This window comes from Octopus bimaculoides, chromosome 8, assembly GCF_046866305.1.
Source record: "Octopus bimaculoides isolate indiv1 chromosome 8, ASM4686630v1, whole genome shotgun sequence".
NCBI classification, from domain to species: domain Eukaryota; kingdom Metazoa; phylum Mollusca; class Cephalopoda; order Octopoda; family Octopodidae; genus Octopus; species Octopus bimaculoides.
In genome coordinates this window covers 40,027,222-40,039,474 of record NC_142935.1, presented here as the reverse complement: position 1 = coordinate 40,039,474, position 12,253 = coordinate 40,027,222, and positions in this window count along the sequence as shown.

The following is a 12,253-nucleotide window of genomic DNA, read 5'->3' as shown; positions in this document are numbered from 1 at the left end:
CCACAGAGCCATGCTGTCATCTGTGTGTGTATGTGTATATACATACATACATACATACATATATATATATGTGTGTGCGTGTGTGTGTGTGTGTGTGGATGTGTGGTAAGTAGCTTTCTTACCAACCACATGGTTTCAGGTTCAGTCCCAATGCGTGGAACCTTGGGTAAGTGTCTTCTACTATAGCCTCCGGCCGACCAAGGCCTTGTGAGTGGATTTGGTAGACGGAAACTGAAAGAAGCCCATCGTGTATATGTATATATATGTGTACATGTCTGTGTGTATGTGTGTTTGTGTGTATGTGTTTATCCCCCAACATTGCTTGACAACTGATGCTGGTGTGTTTACGGCCACCGTAACTTGGCGGTTTGGCAAAAGAGACTGATAGAATAAGTACTAGGCTTACAAAGAATAAGTCCTGTGGTCAATTTCTTCAACTAAAGGTAGTGCTCCAGCATGGCAGCAGTCAAATGACTGAAACAAGTAAAAGAGTAATAGAGTATATGTATACAGATAGATAGATATACAAAAACACACACGCATGCACACACACACACACACATACATGCACACACACAAATACACACACACATACACACATTCACATGTACACAATACGTGCATAGGAGGGCTGGGTGACATTCAGTAAAACTATATAATTTTGTATTGGTAAAGAAGGATTTGTTTATATCCTACAAGCCAAAATTCTGTACAGAACGTGTCTAAAGCTGCATAAGATATTGGTTTAAGACATTCTTTCATTTTGATCAGTGAAACATAATCTGTTTCTGTAAAGTTGAACAAAGATACAACATCAAATATCACCATTGCTGCTGAAATGACCCTGCTTTCAATTGAATGAGAAAAAGTAATCCCAAAATACTGTGTCTCAGAATTATATTCACAAATGCATGTACCAGGGTAGACGCAATGGAAACAACATGTTGTACTGCTTGGCATTCATGCCAGAAGCTCCAATACGAATATTTCAGAGTGTTTGGGTGTCAATCAGAGCACAGTACAATCTGAGGACATGTACCGACAGAGATAGAAATCAAACATCCAGTCAACATCATGGTGTTTGGAGTGTTCACTAGTGATGGTGATGTTATGTCTCCATTCATCTTCCCACACAGCCTCACACTCAACACAAAGTATTTAGCACCTAGGGGCTGATCCAAATAATGCGTTACTTTGAATAGTACTTTGTTGGTATACTCTAGGGTGTCTGACAAGTCATAAATTCCCTTGGTTTATAATACTCTAACTCTTTTACTCTTTTACTCTTTTACTTGTTTCAGTCATTTGACTGTGGCCATGCTGGAGCACCGCCTTTAATCGAGAAAATCGAACCCAGGACTTATTCATTGTAAGCCTAGTACCTATTCTATCGGTCTCTTTTTGCCGAACCGCTAAGTTACAAGGACATAAACACACCAGCATCAGTTGTCAAGCGATGTTGGAGGGACAAACACTGACACACAAACACACACACACACACACACATATATATATACATATATACGACGGACAGGTTTCCTTCAGTTTCCGTCTACCAAATTCACTCACAAGGCTTTGGTCAGCCCGAGGCTATAGTAGAAGACACTTGCCCAAGAAGACACTTGCCCAAGAAGACACTTGCCCAAGAAGACACTTGCCCAAGAAGACACTTGCCCAAGAACCCAGAACCATGCGGTTGGTAAGCAATCTACTTACCACACAGCCACTCCTACGCCTAACAAATAATAACATTACAGCTGATTTTTACGGATCTTTTTAATAGAAAAATGAGAATGTTAATCCATAACAAAAAACTGTAATCTTCAGATAAAAATAAATTTTACAAACAAAAGAATATCCCAAGAATACAGCAGGGATGTGGTTGAAGCCTTTTGAGGTCAACTATGAAATGGGAGAATGACCAACAAAGTTGGCCGTTGCGGTTAAGAATATAGTTCTTGAAAGTGTGTAATATATCTAAGGTCAGTGACCCGGATGAGATAAGAGTCTGCCAGGTAGGCTGGAGTGGGGTGTAGGTGATATTTTATTATAGTAGGCTTAGAGCGGTGGGAAGCAAGGAGAGGTTCTAATATTAATTGAGGATAAAAAAGAAAGAACAAATAAAGTAAAAGTAAGGGTGAAGGAAAACGAAAGAATACAAGCCAATTAGGCATAGGGTCAGGGTCTAGGATATGCTAGCTAAGGCTAAAGGACAAAAGGCGGGAGGCAGCCTACCTAAAATCCAGTCTTGCAGACTCCTATCTCACCCAGGTCGCTTACATATATATATATATATATATTAATAGTAATGGTAAGACAACAAAAGAATGAAAGAGACCTCGATATTATGTAAATAGAGGAATTTATTTGTGATATAATATGTGACAATTATTTGGTTGCCATAATAAAACTCTGAGTTTCGGCTGTTGGGGCAGAAATCTGCTCCGGCATCTCATCAGTTATCAAGGCAATCAAAACATGCTATATAGGCCAGTTTATAAGGTTACCCTGGGTTTTTTGCTCATACATGGTTTAGCCTTATGGCGTATCTTCGGACCCCAAATACTGCTGGCTTGAGACCTCTTTAAAATTCATGCTTGCATTTTAGAAAATTCCTGCTGACTTTTTGGAATCCACAGGGTTGCACTACAGCTGGAAACCAATAGCCAAGGCCAAAGAGAGACAATCGTTTACTTTTGCGGTGCTTTGGTGACCACAAGACGGTGGTGCGGCCGAAGACCAATGGACAATGGCAAAGGGAGATAATCATGTAGGGTTTTACCTTTAAAACAAGGTTTTTTCCCCCTCCATATTTTAAAGAGGTCTCAGGCCAGCAGCATTTGGGGTCTGAAGATACACCATAACGCTTAACCCCTTATGAGTGAGAAACCCAGGCTAACCCCATAAACCGGCCTACCCAACTATAATATATATATATATATATATATAGATATATATATACACACATATAAGATATATTCAAATATATATATTTTTTTGTTTCTTTGTGAGCGCATGGATTTATGCGTTTATTTGTCTCCTTGTCTTGACATCATGTGGTAGTTGTAAATGAGTGTCACTATCATACAATAATGTTGTCATTAAGTGCCTTGGTTGTCACCATGTGGAACTGATAACTGATGACTGATGACATATTTCATTGGCTGTGCAAATAATAACTGAAGCAACTCACAAACATTTCACTGAAATATTTATTACCAGACAAAGATATTTGATGTTTGCTATTTACAATGAGCAACATTAATAATTGCTGAATGATATAGAGAAAAAAAAAACCATGCCACATCCATAGAAGCTGCTTATGAGACATAATGTGAAAGTTCTGAATGAATTTGTCTGAGAAATGGAGTTGTCTGCACAAATGTCCATGGCAAGAGTGGAGACATATATATCTCAGCTGCCTTCAACACTGCAATTAAAAAGGTGTTAAACATAGTTTCTTTTCTTTTTTTATTGTGAACCACAAGCCAAATTCTAGAACATTCATGAAAACCATATCATGCCACAGCCTCACACCGATTGGTTGATTAATAAACCAATCACATGAAACTATGGTGGTTTGTTCATGGTATCTGACCGGTTATCTAACAGTTAGGCTTTGAATCACTGCTACAGTGTCATTCATTCATTCATTTTTGATATTCTGTGGAAATGTATCTGGTCATGGAAAAATATTACCTTGCTTGGAAACAGGTGAGGGTCAGGGCTGCCAACATGAAGGGTATCCAACCTAGAAAATCTGTATCAATGAACTTAGTTTCACCCACACAAGTATAGAAAAGTGGATGTTAAAATGATAATGTTGATAATGATAACAATGTGAGTATGTGTGTGTAACTGTGATACGTTCAAACTTTACTCCAGTAATTTTTCTCTATCTTGATCAAAGCATGTTGTTCTGCTTGATTTAGTTTGAATGACTAACATATTAGGAAATTGGTAGAGTGGTGGAGCAAATGCTTTGGTTAAACAGTATTGGCTGTAGAACTCAGGTCTAGACATTGTTATGTCCCCTTGACCTGGGTAGACTGGCTTAATGGGCCATAAGAAACTATATGGAGAATTAAACGAAGACCCCACTTTCATATAAGTGCTTCAGCCTTTAGCTCTAAGAAGACTGAGCTTGTAATAGATAACTGCTGAAGTTGCAATGACTTGGAGATGTAAAACTATTTCATCAAAAATAGTTTAACCATTTAACATTTTAATTGGCCATATCTGGCCCAAAACATCCTACCTGATTCATATTCAAACTGCATAGATTCAGCTTCAAATATCTACCTAACAATCATCATCATCATCATCATCATCATCATCATCATCATCCCTTCACATCCGTTTTCCATGCTGGCATAGGCTGGATGGCTTGACCAAAGCTGGCAAGCATGGGGAGCTGCACCAAGTTCCAATCTGATTTGGAATGGTTTCTACAGTTGGATGCCCTTCCTAATGCTAACCAATTTACAGTGTGTGTTGGGTGCTTTTAATGTGGCACTGGCATGAGCACGTTCACATGGCACCAGCACAAGTGCTTTTCACATGATACTGGCACAGGATTCTTGCTGGTCAATTTTCTTCACAAAGAGAGATGCAATCTTAACACTTCTGCTGTGAAGGACAGGTCTTCTTGAGTACAGCAAGGTGCTAGGTATCTTAGTCCTTTGTCCTAAAAAATACCTACCCTAAAAATAAACATGCTCCAAAAAATACCTAGCCTAAAAATAAACATGACCCCAAAAATACATACCCTAAAAATAAACAATCACATCATTGAAATTTTGAAGCTATGAGATAATGCAAGATTAATTCAAAACAATGAGAATGAATAGATAAGCATTATACTAACAGACTAATCTGAATGCTAAAGGATTAATGCTTAATAGTACTGTTTTTATTATATTTTATTTGGTAAGAGAGGACCAACAACTGACAGGACATTGTTGTTTAGTAACAGAACTTGCTGTATCAGTTATTCTATTGAATGAGGTTGAACTTCCCACCATTCTATCATTCTATCTAGACAAAGGAGTCATCAAGGTGAGAAAGATCAAGACAAGAGCCGCTGAAGAGAGAAGTATCAAAAAGCTGAGTGTGCTCTTTTGTTGTAATAGCATTATTAATTTATGCACAGAATAGTCCATTATTGGATTAGTTCATTTTTTTCTAACTGATCATGAATTCTGTTACATTAGTATCAAGGAATTTACCGTTTTGATCTGAATAATAGCACTTAGGGGAAAACAATTTTCAAAAGAACATAGTATTCTATTGTTGTCACACAGCAAACAGTTTTCAGAGGAATGCTGCTGTTTGCTGCCATCGCTACACAGGGTACGCAATACCTGTAAACGACAGGAGGGTAGTAGCATCAATCCTTTTGATTGAAGGTTTGTTCAATCACATCTGGCCTGAAGCTAAGCAACAATGATAACACAGCACAAAGAGTTATACCATACTCATAAATCAAACAGACACACACAAATGCACTCACTCACTCACACATGCACACATTCATTCATGAACCAAATATATATACACACATTACATACACATCATAATTACACATACATATACATAGTACACAGATGAACAAAACACAGATCACACACACACTGTAATTAATTAGACACACACATATCCACTACCACACAGACGCACCAAACATACATATTACATACACTGTAATTACACAAACACAAACACAAAACATACACACACACACTCTCTCTCTTTCTCTCTCTTTCACACACACACAGAAATCTACACACACATGTACACTACATAGATGCACCAAACACACATCACTCACTGTAATTACATATGCATACTTACACACACAAATTCACACAACATAACAGACATTTCTCCTTCTGTTCTCTTTCTTCCATCATACAGCTTTACCATTTTAATTTCTCAGTTTCAAGAATTTGATTCCATTAACTTTATCTATGCATTCTAATATGGCTGCATATACCTGTTTTGAGCTAAGAGAACATGGACAAGCAGAACAGTAGAACTAGAGACCAGCAGAGTCTAATAGTCTTCATCATCGATCTTCTCTCCAATGATGTACAGGCAGTGACAGGTAACTGAGACCCTTGGCGATATACCGTGCTTGTGTTGACCTGTCAAGCCAAGTGAGACCATAGTCATGGCTGGTGTCATGCAAATGGTACCTGTGCTGGTGGCACGTAAAAAGCACCTACTACACTCTTGGTTAACATTAGAAAGGGCATCCAGCCATAAAATCCTTGCCAAATCAGATTGGACCCTGGTGCAGCCCCCTGGGTTGCTAGTTTTCAGTCAAACTGTCCAACCCATGCCAGTGTGGAAAGCGGACGTTAAACAATGATGATGATGATGATGATGATAATATATATATATATACAATGAGTTTCTTTCAGTTTCAATCTGCTGAAACTACTCACATGGCTTTGATTGATCTGGGGCTATAGTAGAAGACACTTACCCAAGTTACCACATAGAGGGACTGAACTAGGAAACATGGTGGCTGAGAAGCAAACTTTTTACCACATATCCATTCCTGCATCAGGTGATGAAGTGCAACGATGCTTTTTTTCTTTGAAACACACCAGGTAGTTTTTTTTTTTTGATGTTGGAACCAAATGAAAGAAGCTATAACATTTTAGTTTGATGGTTACAACTTCAGACATTCTTTATGAGAACTCACTAAATTTGCAGCCATTTACATAATGCATTTATTCTGTGAGCTAACATAGACACATAAACAGACAGATAGACAGATAGATAGATAGATAGATAGATAGATAGATAGATAGATAGATAGATAGACACACACACACATACATACATACATACATACATACATACATACGTATGTACGTATGTAAATACATGCACATACACAAGTACATAGATACTTACATGCATACATACTACATACATACACATATATGTATATATATATGTGTATGTATATAAATATATATGTATGCTTATATACATATATATGCATATATTTATATACATATATGTGTGTATGTGTATATATATATATATATATATATTGTGTTTGTGTATATATATAAATATGTCAGATATCTACATGTGCACGTGTGTGTGTATATGTGTGTATAACACCAATATAACACTCATGTTTATTGTGACGTAAACTGCCATACACTTTTTTAAAAAAATATAACCATTTCCATGGCACTAGTTCATAGATAAAATCGATGTGCAAGGCAATGGGTTTTAGTTAATACTTATTTGAATAAACATGTGTTGTTTGGCCTATGCTGGAGTATCTGTGTCATTAAGCAAGGGAAAAAGAAACAAAAGACATTTCTTTAAATACGTATATATATATATATATATATATATATATATATACTAGCTGACATAGCCGGTAATTCCCAGGGAAGCAGGGCTTATCTCCTCATTCGTTTCTCATAATTGTCTCGCTAATCCAATAACAACAATACAAAGTATGTAGCCCTTAAAATGTTTTTTGTGCATTTACAAAGAATACCGAACTTTCTTACACAGGATCTTGTTTTTAGGAATCTCCAAATTGTGAAATCAGTTATGTAATGACATGAAATTTGTGACCCGATAGTAAGAATTCAAATAAAGTAGCCCTGAAAAGGGCTTTAATGTGTTCCCAAAGTATATAGAACATAGGAGGAAATACTAATAAGGTATGTATATTAAAATGGTGAAACATGTTATGTAATAACAGGCTAATCAGATATGAGATAAAAACAGTTCAAAATAAATAACTCTGAAAAGGGCTTTTGTGCGTTCCCAGAGAATATTACTGCAGGGGTGCTAGTGTTGGTATATTCGTGAATAAGTCACTAACCGAAATAAGGAAAATACTATTTACTTGTTCAAGGGTTGTACTGGATAAATTGCGAAAATAACTCTAACAGTTCAAATACTAAGAAATAAGCATACTCAATTACATTTTTACCAAATAATTTAGGAAAATGAATGGGTTATTTCCTTTGGCTATATATAAGGATCCCTACCAGGAGTGAATGAATTATTTCCCTTGGTTTTTAAAATAAAATATATTAGATATATATAAGGATCCCTTTCGGGGGCCCTATTATCGATTTTTTTCAACAATCTGAGTATGCTATGAGGTTTCCAGACATGAGTTCTAGTCACGTGTGAAGTTTCATCAAAATCGATAAAACGATGTAGGAGGAGTTAGCTAACAACTTCACAAACACACCCACAGATAGAATTTCCCACATATATAGTAGATATATATACAGGGTGTGGCAGAAAGGTTGCCCCAATTTCAAAGGTTAATAAAAAACAAACACGTGAAGATACAAGGCTTTTGCAGAAAACACCTGCTTAAAGTGCCATGCAGTAGGACTGAACCTGAAACCATGTGGTTGAAAAGCAAGCTTCTTACCATTCAACTGTGCTCATGCATCTTTCTCATCTCTCTCTCTCTCTCTCTCTCACACACACACACGTATAGTAAATGCAATGAACAATAAATGAAAGGAAAAAGACAACACAGAAGAGAGAAAGTTTAGCAAATATTGTTTTAGGTTAATGCTTAAAAGAAAGGGAGAATGTCTTAACGTTTCGGATATCAGTCCTTCATCAGAAAAAAACAAACAAAGAAGCATAGTACTGATGAGAAAGAGATGGAAGGAAGAGGAAAAAGAATAGAAGAGAAAAAAGAAAAATGAAAAAGGATGAAAGGGGTCAAAGGGTCACAAGAGATAACACACAGTGCAAGGAGCAGTTATATATATACATATATATATATATATATAGATAGATATATACACACACACATACACACACACACACACACGTCACCAAAGTGAACAAGGACACTAACAAGCACCAGTATTGCAAGAAATGAGAATCAAAACAACTCAATAGTCACAAAAGCATAATCTTAATGAGCTGACAAGGGAGACAAGCTCCCTACGGTTGCAGATAGAGCCAGATCACTAATGATTTCGCATTTTGATGCTCAACATATCTTAATGCTCATCAGTGGCTCTCACCATGCCTAAGGTCAAACTCATCTGATAAGCTGACAAGGTGAGATAATTGGCTAGTCCCCTTCCCCAAACTTGTTGGCCTTGGGCCAAAATTTGAAGCTAAGAAATGTATCTTTATATATATATAATTTTGTGTATATGTATTTAATAGAAGCATTAATTAAATCACACTTAAATATAAATAAACACCACCAAATTGAAGGTTATAATGTGTATATATGTGTATGATTGTATGCCTTATGTACACACACATAGGTGCCTATGTGTGTGTATTTGCATGATTATAGATATATGTATATGTGTGTGTGTGTGTATGTGTATATATATATATATATATATGCATGTGAGTGTGTGTATATATATATATATATATATATATATATATGCATGCATGTGTGTGTATATATATGTGTGTGTGTGTGTGTGTGTGTGCGTGTGTGCATGCATGTGGTTTTTACTGTGTCTTTTATTACCCTATAATTCCACACATACGCATATATTGTGAAACCGTTATAATTTGATATTTCCTGAAACGCTTAACCACATGTAAACTAATATAAATTGCTCCAACCAATGGACACTGATCAATACATAGAATCTATTCTATTCTTTCTTATTTTATTTTTGTTCTACTTTTATTCATTTTTTTTACTTTATTTTTATTCTTATCTTATTTAGTTGTTATTTTATACCATTTTTAAAAATCTTATTTGATATTTTATACTTTTATTTTTTATCTTCCTTGTATTTACTTTTTATATTATTTTATTCAATTCTACCTTATTACTTACTTTAATTTATTTCTTATTATATTCAAATTGATCCATTATCCCTCACGCAAACACATAAATAAAAATAAAATAACTCCATATACTTAATCTGCCAGTATGAACTAAGAGGTCAACATGTAATCTTTTATTGAAAATCTTTTTCCTCGAAGATATTGTGTTTATACCTTATAAATGCAAATTTAAACCATAAATTTGTAATTTATTTAATAAGCACAATTGAAACAGCTGTAGGAAGTATGAAGTATCCTTTTATTAATAAATAATTATTAACTTTCAACTCTCTATTTTCTTTTCTTGAATACATACATACATATGTATATACATATATATACATATATATATATATATATATATATATATATATATATATATATATATATATATATGGCCCTGCTCGATCTGTAGAAAAGGCGTAGGTAGAAACTCCATAAGATGTATCCAGTGTAAGCTATGGATACATAAGAGGTGCAGCAATATCAAAGGAAGGCTAACTGGGAAGATAGTTTTTTCATGTGGTAAATGCTAAGGTGCTATAAACACTGAAAATGTGCAGAGAACAGCTTCTGTCACATTCCAGGGAGAAAAACTACAAGTAGTTGATAGCTTCTGTTATCTAGGGGACCAAGTCAGTAGCAGGGGTGGATGTTCTGAAATTGTAGCTGCTAGAATAAGAATAGCCTGGGCAAAGTTCAGAGAGCTCCTACCTCTCAGTGTGGTTATCATTAGGAAGGGCATCCAGCTGTAGAAACTTTGCCAGATCAGATTGGAGCCTGGTGCAGCCTTCTGGCTCCCCAATCCTCGGTCAAACCGTCCAACCCATGCCAGCGTGGAAAGTGGACGTTAAACGATGATGATGATGAGGCAATAAACCTCTTACCACAGTTTAAGACATTGTTCTTTTTTTTTGTTCTATTTTAAAAACAAAAAACAAAATGAGGTATTAAACCTCTTACATCAGTTCCAAAATTAAGGTAATTGTTCATTACAAATTGAGGCATTGAGCCTCTTACAAATAATAAACATTTACGTACTTAAGGCCACTTATCCTTCCTCCCCGGCCAGGCTATATGCCTCCTGCAGGCAATGCTGCAGCTCCAACTGGTACTTATTTTAGCAACTGTGAAAGGATGAAAAACAAAGTCGACTTTGGTTGAAATTTGAGCTCAGAACGTAGCGACGGGTAAAATACTGCTAAGCATTTTATCCAGCATGCTAGCAATTCTGCCAGCTCGTTGCCTTAGCATTGCATTAAATAATGAGTTAAAAAACCTGCAATAAATACACAAACAAATGGGAAACAGACATAAATGGGCACCAACTCCCCATCAATTACAAAGCCAGTGAGTACATTTATTCCATATTTGTATATTAACTGTCTGTATTGCATTCTTGTTTGTAGATTTTCCATCTTGTTTCTTGTTTTGGTTCACCAATTCCTGGCAGTGTGTGCCATCAGTGCTACCAACAGTGGATGCAATATTATCGGTTAGGTGCAAAATTGAAATTGACTCACTGGCTCAATAACTGATGAGGAATTGGCATCCATCTATGCCTGTTTCTCGTTTGTATGCACATCTATTATATGTTTATATGCTTTTTAACTCATGATATATATATATGTATATATATATAAGTCTGTATAAATGTTAAAAATATATTGTAAATGTAATAAACAATAGAAAAGCCTTTCAATAACATACAAAATTGTTAAATATATGAAATTGCAGCAGAACTTTATCAGTGACCAGGTTGTAGTCATGTGGTGAAAATTTCAACATTTCATGAAATAAATTTAAATTTAAATAAAATTTAATATTTTTCTGTTTTATCAAATATCTTTTCCATAGTATATTTGTTTCAGTTTCAAGTCCCTTACTTGACAAATACAACCCTAAAATATATACGTGTGTCAATATGTGTATGTGCGTGAGAGAAAGCAAGCAAGAAATAGCAAAATTGGTGTGGCAGGCAAAAATTCTTCTGCTTCAGTTGCATTTCTTTAGACCCTAGTCTGTTGTGTCTTTCTTCTCCATGAGATGGATCAAACAAGTATTAGACACGAATATGTAAAGGTACTGGCACCATAGAAAAAGCACTCAATACCAACTCTGTGGGAGTGACTGGATGTTAGGAAGGGCATCCTACCAAAGAAACTTCATGAAAGCAGACACTGGGGACCAACTACAGCACTCAGGATACTAAGATCCTGTTGAAGTGTCCAACCCATACTAGCATGGAACATGGACATTAAATGATGATGATGATGGTGATGATAATGACAATGATAATGATGATGGTGATGATGACAACAATGATAATGATGACAATGATGATGACAACAATGATGATGTCAACAATGATGACAACAACGATGATGATGATGATGATGATGACGAAGATGATGATGATGATGATAAT